Consider the following 8597-nt stretch of genomic DNA (forward strand, 5'->3'; position numbering starts at 1 on the left):
GTCGCTTCTTTCTGGGACCATGATAATGTACAGGATTACCAGTGCCAAATGGGACATAAGACCTCCCTGATGATGAGGTGTGCATCTGTGGCTGTGAAAAAAGTCAACCAGGAATATCATCAGGATTTATTGGCGTCCTAGATTTTTTTTAGTAGCTGACTTTGAATTCTTATCAGGACCAGCCCGATCACCGCTATCACCGGATGCCATCTGTAGGCAAGATTACATTAAGCTACCTGCTGCTGAAAAGACTACTGCAGAAATAAAAAATTCTGATTTTTTAAAGTAGCAGACAAGTGAATAATTCTCTTTTTCAGGTTTGTAAGCTATGCTTGAGTTTTCTTTAAGAAACAACTTAGCTTACAATATGTGAAGCACATAGGTGACAGGAAATATGTGGTCAATATCGACATAGGTGACAAACACAAAACATAGATGCATATAAACAAGAAACCATAGATAGAGTTTAAGAAATAAAAATTACTTTAGAAAGGGGCATAACAAACATGCTCTATAAATGCTTGAACTCCCATTATCCTCTATAAAACTACATTTCAAATTTTATAGCAATAATAATTTGAATTACCAAAGTTCCTAAAAAGTCATTGGTCTGCATCTATCTAGTCAATCACTACGTGGATAACCCATCAAGGCTTTATGATAGTGGTAACGCATAGGTCACAAGCAGCTAGCAAGAAACTGATTTATAAGCACAAGAAATGTTCAACCTTAAATCATAATATTATAGTGTTTCAAATACTGTCCTTATGATTCAGTTATAATACAGTATCTGAACCACACCTCCGTCTTTCTTCTAGAAGAGAAGATAGAACCAATTTTAGCAGCGAATTATTATCTATCCCTTCAAGAGAAGTGTGAAGAACTTCTATCTCTTTTTGAATTGATAACCCTATGGACAGTGCATCTTCCAGAGCAAGCACCCCCTGCAAAAATAAATAATCAAATAATCCTGGAATGCATTTGGAAGACTGTAATTGTTCCAAATAGAATTCAAGATCATATTTCACAGTAATGCGAGAACATGCACTTGAAGCTAACAAGAACCCAAACTGGATTTGCCCTGTTTGCAGAGGAATTTGCAACTGCAGCTTATGCCGACAAGCAAAAGGTTAGGCTCCTACTGGTGCTCTTTATAGGAAAGTAATAATTTATTTAAAAATTTTATTCTGCCATACATTTGTTTGTTCTTTCAATCTCCTAATCATATCATTTCCTTTCATTTTATCCTTTCTTTTCCATTCCCAAACTCTTGACCAGATTGCGGGACTAGATTATAAGTCAGATGCACATTATATAATTCAAACCCATCGAGCTACTGTCAGTACTGAGAACAACTCGGCACCAGTTTCTGTAAAAAGATCACTACCTTTCTCAGATACAGATGGTACAGTGGTGATGACTACTCAAACCGAGGTGAAACCAGTGGAGTATGGTGCCAAAGAGTCCAACTTAGCTCCAGAATGTAACACAGAGCCCTTGCTAAAGTCCATTGTTGAACCCAAAGCTTCCAAATCTAAAATGCACCTGTGTGCATATTTAAACCACATACATATATATAAACACCTAAACTCAACCTTATGTTTTCTCTAATATGCACCAAATTAATCATGAAGCTTTTTTGATAGTATTAACACAGATATCTTTAAATAACAAACATTTTTATCATGAATAATTATTATCAAAACACAACAATAAATAATATAAACTGAAACAACAATCAAATTAGCAAGAACTCCGTTCTTTGTTACATCATTAGAATACAATAAAAACTTAAGTATTAACAAATAAGTAGTGGTAATAAAAAAACTAACAAGCTAATCTATATTCTCTTAATCTTCCTCATCGCTTGTTTCATTTCCATCACTCTCCCATTTTTCCTCATCCATTGTTTCATTTTCATGGTCCCATTCATCCTCCCAAATAATTCATTTGCCTCATCTATTTCTTCTGCAGTATTTGCAATGTCAATGATCTTATCATCAGAAACTTCTTCTAATATGCGTTGAGGGTGTTTGAGATTGTTTTCCAACTCATCACCCACTATTTGATCAAAAACTGCGACTTCATTCTGGTAGGCCACATCTGATTCATTCTCAATCTCAATTCTCCCTACAGGCTTTGTCTTTATAACTACCCACCAATTGTCTTTATCTCTATGCAATGGATATGTAGCATAATATACCTGCTTGGTATTTTGTGCAATAATAGCGATTATATTGCCTCGTGTTCTTAACTTTAATTATATTATGCTGTTGATTCACCTTGGTACCTCTATGTGATGGATCAAACCAATTGCACCAAAATAGAATTATTTCTTTTTTGGCCAACCAGGGTACTTGACTTCTAATATCTCCTCTATGACACCAAAATATTCAATGATTTGACCATTACCGTCGACATCACCTTCAATACACACGCCACTGTTATTAGTTTTCTTATAATTAGAAACTTTCTCAGTTTGAAACTTAAAACCATTCACACAATATTTATTCATTGTCCAAATTTGAGTTGCAGGACCAAATATAATATCTCTCACCAATGGTAAATGTTCGACGGTACTATGTTCAACCAAAACCTACATATCGTTAAATCAAAATATAAATTTTATTAAATGGCCTATATATAATTTTAGTAAATGCATATATGATCTTTTATACTTACATATTCTTGCAGCCAATCGGAAAACCTCGTATATATAGCATCATTACCCCATTTCCCAATGAATAAACTGTCAAGTGCATATCATTAAGATTTTTTAATTAGTGAAGTGTCCTTAACTAATTAATATAATTTGATAATATCATTAACACTTACTCAAGATATAGCTGAATCTCTGGACAATTGAGCAAAACATGTGTCACAATAGATTTTCTTTTCTTATTAGTGAGGGCTCACGTACAATGACTTTTAGATCCTTTACCCAAATTATTAAAAATTGATATAGGTGGAAACATAGGATCACCATCACCTTCATCATTACGATTGGACCTATTTCTCGTACATGGCACTTCATCCCCAAAGTAGTACGAACAAAAATAAGCAGTTTCTTTTGCAAGATAAGATTCACAAATCGAACCTTCAATCTTTCCCAATTGCTTAATAGATTGTTTGCACTCCCCAATTTTCTTGCATAATTTTATCTTAGGTAGATAAAAGAATTTTTTTCAGAAAATAATGGAATTAATTTTAAAAAATTTACCTCTCTCCCAGATATATCCACCTCATTTGAACTGGGCCTCCAAGACGTGCCTCTTCTACGAGGTGAATTGGAAGATGCTCTATCACATCAGAAAAGCCACATGGAAAGATCCTCTCCAACTTAGTAGTGATGACAGGAATATGCTGCTTCATTCTGTCCGAGCTACTCTCCAATAACTTTCCCAAATACAGATCTTTGAAGAACAAACTTATCTCAGTGATTGATTTCCATATCCTCTCGGGAAGGTGGCTAAATGAGATAGGAATCAAGGTTTCCATAAAAACGTGACAATCATGGCTTTTCATTCCAATCAACTTCCCTTCTTCCATATCCGCTCGTTTTCCTAAATTCGAAGCATACCCCTCGGGCATCCTCAAATTCTTAACCCACTTATATATTTCCCATTTTTCATCTAATGTGAATGAAAAGCTGGCCTTGGGCTTAAATAATTTACCATTTTCTTTTTCCTTCAACCACAATTCCTTTCTCTTGCAATACTCCTTTATATCCATTCTAGCTTTTGAATTATATTTTGTCTTGCCCTTAACATCCATGACTGAGTTAAATAAATTATCAAAATAATTTTCTTCAATGTGCATCAGATCAAGATTATGTCTTTGTTTATTGTACCCCCAATACGACAACTCTCAAAATATGCTTTGTTTGGTCCAATTATGTTCAGCACCATATCCAGGAAGTCTAGAAGGTGGACCATCTGTAACTTTAGGCAAATTACAAACTCTCTCCCAAATTTGATGTCCTGACAGTAATGGAGGTGGTGGATCATTCTCAATCTTATTCTTTCTGAATGCATTTTTCATCCTTCTAAACTCGTGGTCCATTGGTAAGAACTGACGGTGACAATCAAACCAAGAATTTTTTCGACCATACTTAAAAGTGAATACTTTGCTATTTTCCATGCAATATGGGCAACCTAACTTTCCAGCAGTCATCCAACCAGACAACATCCCATATGCAGGAAAATCGCTAATAGTCCACATTAAATTGGCATGCATAATAAAATTTTGCTTAGTTGATATATCATATGTCACTACACCCTCATACAATAATTGTATCTATCAATGGCTGGAGATATACATCAATCAAACTTTTTGGATTGCGGGGACCTGGAATAATACAACTTAGAAATACTTAGGGACTTGTCATGCACATTTCAGGAGGAAGATTATATGGGATAATAAATACAGGCCAACAAAAATAACGTGTTCCAGAATTAGAGAATGGTGTGAAACCATCTACACACAACCTCAATCTAACATTTCTTAGTTCACTAGCAAAATCAGGATAAGTTCTATCAAAGTGCTTCCAAGCTTCTCCATCTGATGGATAAGACAAGACACCTGGTGACCTTCTATTTTTATGGTGCCATTTCATGTGTGGGGGCAGAACTCATCGAAGCATACAACCTCTTTAGCCTAGGTATAAGAGGTAAATAGTGCATCACCTTAATAGAAACCATCTTTCCACCAGTAGTCCGCTTATAATGAGCATGTCCATAAAACTTACAATTTTCTAATTCAGCATCATTCTTATAAAACAATATACAACCATTTATACAACAATGGATTCTATTATATGACAATCCCAACTTGGAAACCATTTTCTTTGCTTGATAAAAACTCTGAGGTATGTTCAACTCTGGATGTACTAGTTCACATAAAAGACCAACCATAGAGTCCATAGCAGCTTGAGCAACATTCCAATCAGATTTGATACTCAGTAATCTAACTGCAACAGATAAAGCAGAATGCAAACTCCCTTCACATAGTGGGTGACTATACTTTTCTAATTGTTGATAGAAACCTCTTGCTTCTTCATTGGGATCTTCTTCTAAATTATATTCAGGTTCCATCCCATCCCCAAAACCAAAAACATCATTGACCATTTCATAAATCCTATCCCCGTGTTGTACTCTATCGTGTTGCACCTATGTTGAACTCTAGCATGTTGAATCCTAGCATGTCGACCATGTACAAGCATGTCATATTCATCCACAGGCAACAAATTATAAAATATACCATTCAAACCATCTTTTTCTTCATGATCGACCCACATAAAGTATCTTGGCTTAAATCCATTACGATAGATATGAGTCATAACTATATCTGGTTGAAAAAAATTCAAGCACCTACATGAACTACAAGGACACCTAACCAATCCCTTTTTTTGAAATAGATCAAGTGACATTGCATGATCGATAAAACCTCTAACGCCATCAAGATAATAGGATTTTAAACCACCAACATTTTCATAATCCATATAATACATCCATAGACGATAATACATCTACAAAAATATAGATATTCAATAATATGCAACTTCACATTAAAACATGTAAAAATCAAGTCATTAGTTCAGATATCAAGTGAATACACTTAAATCATTTTCAAGTAGCTACACTTAAGCTTTTTCAAGTCATTAACTTCACATTTCAAGTAGCAACACTTAAGCATTTTCAAGTCACAAGTTCACAATTTGTAGTATATAACTACACTTAGCATTTTCAAGTCATTAACTTCATATATATCAAGTACCTACACTTAACCATTTTCAAGTCACAATGTCACAATTTCAAGTAACTAAAGCATTATCATCTCATTAACTTTGCATGTCAAGTAGCTACACTTAACCATATTTAAGTCACAAAGTCAAAATTTCAACTAACTACACTTAAGCTTTTTCAAGTCATTAACTTCACATTTGAAGTAGCAACACTTAAGCATTTTCAATTCACAAGTCATTAACTTCACATTTCAAGTCACTAGTTCACATTCTCAATTACAATATAAGTTAGATAATTCAATAAATTTAATAAAGATGATACGTAGAGGTGTCACCTGTCCCTCTCACACCATATAGTCATCACAAAATCTATGGCTTTAGAAGCCTTCTACAGCAAATAATCCCACCATTACATTACATATAAAGACTTCACTATATGAAAATAGAGACAATAAACTTACCTTTGTTTGGCCTAATTTGAAGAGAAAAAGGCAAGCGATCATCGAAAAATAGCAACCAACCTTTTTTTCAAGAAATAGCAACCCAACCTATACATAATGAAAATATTAGTCCAAGAAGATAAATCTTAAACCATTTTTAACATAATCTAGCAAGATCAATAGATCAATTGATATTCAGAAGTCCAGCTCTAATATTACACCAAAATTAAGAGAGTTCGGATTTAATTTATTTCTTTAAGATTATGTAATAATTAGTGCTAAATGAGAAAAAGAACTATTGGGCTCTTAAAAGACAAACTTACAAATGAAACCTCTCATCATTATTTGGAAACTTACAGTCAATGTTACTTCTCGCTTAATATCCCCGTACTTTCCACAATGGAGTGATATGAATACCAAGGTCACATTTCGACTGTGCTATATATTTTATTTTAACTAAAGACAAGAGTCCAGAAAAATAGTGGCCAAGGGTATAAAAAAACCAAGTGATGTGCCTTTTTGTAGCACTTTGGATTTGTCGATAAGTGAATTTTCTAAAGTTCAAGAGGGTTGTTGGGACATTTTCCATATTTACCATTGCTTTTAATGAGCATTTTCTAGTAGAAAAGTTTGTGAATAATTAAAAGGATAATACTGGAAAGTAAACTTTAATTTGTCTCTAAATGTTTTTCTTAGGGGTGTGTCATACCTCATCAAGTCAATTAATATGGACTAGAGAGAGTAATAAATATTATTGCAGTGAAACTTGAAATTAGCAAAGAAGGAAAGCATACTAATAAGATACAAAATTTCATATAATGCTAAAAGAATGAAAAATGAATTCCGAAGAAAGAAAAAGTTTCAAACTTTTTTAACCAGAAAGTTTCATAATGGGCTCAAAGAATAAGTCATCACATGACAAATTTCATGGAAAGATTAACTAACTTTTGTTTGTCAAGCATGAAACTAGAAAAGAACATAGTCATATTAAATCATAGAATTTCATCAAATGCAATGCAAAGCAAAAAGTTTCAAACTTGACGTAAACCACATATCTTTCTAACTAAAGTTCAAACAACTTATTTAGAGAAAAAAATGAAATTATTAAACCTGTTGTTGTGAACCATAGCCTTCAATTGATCTCACTAACTTTTCTTATGTAGATTTTATTCAGAGTCGTGCCAGTCAAAAAATGATTTTAGTTTGTTGTCCATCTGAATTCTTATGGTGGGGTTTTGTAAAAGAAAACTTCAAAGAGCCTTATTTAGGAGCTACTTAGATAACTCTATTTAGCACTTAGTGTTTGAAGAAAAACTTTTTGGTGCCTCATCTAGGCTTTGGACGACCTTCTTCAAAGCTTTTTACTGGCACCAGGTAGTATAGAATTATAGTTATCCGTACAACTGTGTGTTTCAGACAAGCTCAACAAATGATAACCTATAAATGAATTATAAACATAGTTATTACTTATTCATAGCTTCCTAAAGATATTTGGACCATCTCGTAAAGGGGGTTCAACAACTTGAAAAGCAAGAGATCAAACTAAGTATATGGCTAAATTCATCATTAAGAAGACGGCGCGATACATTTTCTTTAAGGATGTTTCACAACAACACACACTGGAAATTATTGAATGAAAGTTGAACATACCTTGAAGTGTGAATATCACTGATAGCAACCTTGTCAATGACGACCTCAAAGTATCACTGATAGCGTTGGAAGAGAGAAAGAGAGAAAGGAAGGAAGAGAGAGAGAAGCGGCGCAAGAGAGAAAGAAAGGAAAAGAGAGAGAAAAAGAAAAAAATGGGTCTTTTGTCCTAATACGGTGACTAAAAAGTTGACTTTATTTCGACGGCCAATTTTGACGTTAGCCGTCGCTTTTTAAAAATTTATATATTTAATTTAATTTTTTAAAATATAAAATTATTTATTTATTATTAAATTAAAAATATGAAATATCGATAGCCAACGTTGCTTTTGAAAATTTTAATTTTTATTTAATTTTAACAAAAACGACACTGTCTGTCGCTTTTTGAAAAAAATTAAAATAATTACAAATTACGACGGACAACGTCGCTTTCGTTAAAATTAAATTAAAAAAGCGACGTTGTCTGTCGCTTTTAATAAAAATAAATAAAAATAAAAATCAAATTTAAAAATCGACGAACTACGTCACTTTTTAAAAAATAATAATAATTATTTTTTAATAAATTATGACGCTGTCCATCACTTTTATTAAAAAAAATTATAAATTATTTTTTAATTACTTGGCACAAAAATTCACGAAAAATAGCGACGGATATTAGGACGTTGGTCGTCGCTTTTAATAAAAAATAAATAAAAATTAAGATTAAACTAAAAAAGCGACGGCCAACGTCGCTTTTTAAAGCGACACAGTCCGTCGCTTTTTTATGC

This window comes from Capsicum annuum, chromosome 7 (assembly GCF_002878395.1).
Source record: "Capsicum annuum cultivar UCD-10X-F1 chromosome 7, UCD10Xv1.1, whole genome shotgun sequence".
Classification (NCBI taxonomy): domain Eukaryota; kingdom Viridiplantae; phylum Streptophyta; class Magnoliopsida; order Solanales; family Solanaceae; genus Capsicum; species Capsicum annuum.